Genomic DNA, 4,287 nt, shown 5'->3' with positions numbered 1-4,287 from the left:
TTTTCTTGTAGTGTGGCTTCATCCGCTTATCCAATAATTTTGCAAAAAGAGCTGGCAATGGGGGTTCCCAGTCCCAATTAATTAACTTTCATAATTTTACAAATAGACACTCCTCCATGGTATGTGATTGTTGGAAGGCACCCGAGGATTCGGTTAGCCATGGCTTAAGAAAGCAAAGGTGGGGAGGAGTGTCATCTAAATAAAACTAAAATAAAATAAAAAGACACTCCTTCATGGTATGAGAATGATTGGAAGGCACCCGAGGATTCGGTTAGCCGTGGTTTGTGAAAGCAAAGGTTGGAAGGAGTGTCAACCAAAAATAAAACTTTATGGGACCCGCTAACAGATCGTTGACAACAACAAACACCTCTCAAAATGTTACTTTTATTCTCTTTATATGATTTCAAAACTGAAAAAGCTCTAGCACATGATTTAATCCCTGCTTCCCTCTGCGAAGGGCCTGTCTTTTACTTTATGTTGAGTCAGTAAACCTATTTCCCTCCATCTTAAGCAAGCATTTGAGTTGTTGTGATCAAACCATTTATATTGTGATTTACTTCATCATGTCTTTTACTCTTCCTTGTTTAGTACAAGTTTTATCTGAATGAATATAGCTTGAAAGTTATCAATGATTATGAGGAATCATTATGATTGAGTATGCAAGTTGTGCCATATAAGCTTTAATATAATATGTTAATTGTTCTCTGACCAAGAACGAAGTTTGCCATCACCAATTATGATTTCTTATGCACCTTTATTTGTGATTACCTTCTACTTGTTTCAAGTTGAATTATATGAGGAAGTTGTTCACTAGAATGTCTTGTGTGAACTAATATGATGCTTCTTGTCCGTATTTTATTTATCGACTCTTCACTCCATAAACATGTGGTCCCGTTTACCGAGTTCAGTTTCGCTTGGGGACAAGCGAAGTCTAAGCTTGGGGGAGTTGATACGTCCATTTTGCATCACTATTTTATATCATAATTTAATGTTATTCATTGATATATTTCATATTTGGAGGTGATACTTATGTTATTTCATCTATTTTGCATGTTTCATGATTATTGGAGGATCGCGCACCGGAGTCGGATTCTGCCTGGAAAAGCGTCGCCGAATGCAATATTTCGGAAGATCAACAATTGACGGAAATTACATGAAAAATCCTATTTTTCCGTAAGACGAAGGGAGCCAAAAGGAGGAGCCGAGGAGGGCCGCCATGGGCCCACCTCACAGAGCCGGCACGAGCCCAGGCTCCGGCCGCGCCGCCTTGTGGGGAGGGGGCCCACAGCCCCTCTCGGCCTCCTCTCCTTCGCGTACTTCTTCGTCCCGAAAACCTAAGCCGCGAGAGGATAGTCGCGAAGAGTCACAGCCCGCCTCGCGGGGCGGAAAACACCGGAGAGAAAAGAGCTCTCCGGCAGGCTGAAATCTACCGGGAAATTCCTCCCGGAGGGGGAAATCGACGCCATCGTCACCGCCATCGAGCTGGACATCATCTCCATCACCATCATCATCATCTCCATCATCATCACCGCCGTCTCCACCGCTGCACATCGTCACCGCTGTAACAATTTGGGTTGGATCTTGACTGTTTGATAGGGGAAACTCTCCCGTATTGATTTCTACTTGTTATTGATGCTATTGAGTGAAACCATTGAACCAAGGTTTATGTTCAGATTGTTATTCATCATCATATCACCTCTGATCATGTTCCATATGATGTCTCGTGAGTAGTTAGTTTAGTTCTTGAGGACATGGGTGAAGTCTAAATGTTAGTAGTGAATTATGGTTGAGTAATATTCAATGTTATGATATTTAAGTTGTGGTGTTATTCTTCTAGTGGTGTCATGTGAACATCGACTACATGATACTCACCTTTATGGGCCTAGGGGAATACATCTTGTACTCGTTTGCTAATTGCGGGGTTGCCGGAGTGACAGAAACCTGAACCCCCGTTGGTATATCGATGCAGGAGGGATAGCAGGATCTCGCAGTTTAAGGCCGTGGTTAGATTTATCTTAATTACTTTCTTGTAGTTGCGGATGCTTGCAAGGGGTATAATCACAAGTATGTATTAGTCCTAGGAAGGGCGGTGCATTAGCATAGGTTCACCCACACAACACTTATCAAAACAATGAAGATTAATTAGCTATATGAAGCGAAAGCACTAGACTAAATTCCCGTGTGTCCTCAAGAACGTTTGGTCATTATAAGTAAACAAACCGGCTTGTCCTTTGTGCTAAAAAGGATTGGGCCACTCGCTGCAATTATTTATCTTGCACTTTACTTACTCGTACTTTATTCAATTGCTACATCAAAACCCCCGAATACTTGTCTCGTGAGCATTTACGGTGAATCCTTCATCGAAACCGCTTGTCAACACCTTCGCTCCTCGTTGGGTTCGACACTCTTACTTATTGAAAATACTACGATACACCCCCTATACTTGTGGGTCATCATACACCCCACATCATCTGGTTTTTCTGTTTCAACAATCGCTGACATGCAAATGACCTTAAAGGAAAAGGTTTGTAGCTTACTTCAACCTTCATCCAGATTGTTCGCAAGACGTTCCTGCGGAACGTTGCAACACCATGCATGCCTCTCCGGCGGTCATAGGACCCTATGGACATGGAGAACATGATGATTGAGTATGCCTCAGTAGGCATGTTTGGAGACTTTGAATAGTCCCATTATCTCCTTAGTGATTGATTTATTCATGTTGTTGTAATAGAACATATATATTGTATTTCACAATATATTTTACCAGCACTCTGGTATGAATAAGATTGAATGTCTTCTTTATATTTGATAAAGATTTCCACAATGGAAACTCTCTAATTCGATATATAGATTTCTACGTCCAATGGATGAGGAACAAGTATTTAAAAAGGTACCCTCTCTATTGTTTGGATTGTACTACACGTACATCCAACCCGTAGCACATGTTGCCTATAAATAAATTTCATTGGTCATGATTTGCATGTAGATATTATGTAGCTCATTTTGAGGTTCTCATATACTCAATATCAAAGCTGGATCACTGAAGTCCCTCGATCAAATGCATTCGAAGTGATATTCGTGGTCTCATCCAACTATTGTATGGACTAAAAAACGAATTATAATCAATTCAAATGAATAATGATGCGGAATTCTCTTCATGTGCATCCAATAATTATTGCATGGCTTTTTCGAAGATTGAAGTTCAGCACTTTTTCACATATGTTCATACACAAAAGGTTGATTGAATATCTGAGCAAGAGGATCAGCTTCCTTGCATGACCTTCGTTAATGAGTTAAAATTTTACCAACTTCACGTTGGAGTCATGCGGCTTTACACACCCTTGACTAACTAACCGCATATCGCGAACTTCCCCTCTGCAATTAATACGTGGAAATCCTTCGAGCATTTCCCATCTGCGTAAGTTCGAAATCGCTTCACGCGTACCGATCTCACCACCGCAGCGTACATCATAGGCCCACAAATTAGGGATCTATGTGGGATACAGATCTCCGTCGATCACAAAGTACCTTGAACTCCTCATAAGGGATCTGTTCATAGCCTCGTACGTTGATTGCAAATATTGAAGGATGGATATTTCCAGGCATTAGGGGGAGAATTCAAGTACCAAAAAGAATACCAGGAAATCATTTGGAAGTCCATGTTCCTCCTCATGTCCACGTACTCAAGAATATGGACTATACGTCTAGGATTCACAAATTTGCAACAATTCGCAAATAGCCTGCCATATTCATTTACTGATCTCAAAGGTGTTATATAATCCTTTAATCCGGCTAGAAATGCTCCCGAAAGAGTGGAGGTACCAATAAAAACCACTCAACTCCCTATTTTTAAAAGAGGGGGAGTAGTACGGCCACTAACCAGGATCTAGCTTCCTGCAAGCAACAAAGAAAGACGAGGAGAAATCCTCTGAATCAGTAAATGCATATCAACCTAGCGTTGATAAACACCTGATGGGTAGTATACACCCAGTGGAAGGGAAACCTCCACAACCCAGCTTCAACTTGCACACACTGGTTGGGACATCGGAACACCCGGACTCACGCGTATTGGGAAATCACGAAGAGTCATCATGGGTGCTTGAGATTTTCTCCTACTATATCGATTCTGGATAATCATATGATTAAATCCTACAAATGTCGACAATATTTCTCTTGTATGATTGCAAACATCCTTCACAATTATTCAGATCCAAAGACCATGGTCATGGCGGAGTGTAAACCACTTGCTCGAACTGAAACAATTGAAGGATGCAATCCAAGCAGAAT

This window comes from Lolium rigidum, chromosome 5 (genome assembly GCF_022539505.1).
Source record: "Lolium rigidum isolate FL_2022 chromosome 5, APGP_CSIRO_Lrig_0.1, whole genome shotgun sequence".
NCBI lineage: Eukaryota > Viridiplantae > Streptophyta > Magnoliopsida > Poales > Poaceae > Lolium > Lolium rigidum.
Note: the sequence above shows the minus strand (reverse complement) of the source record.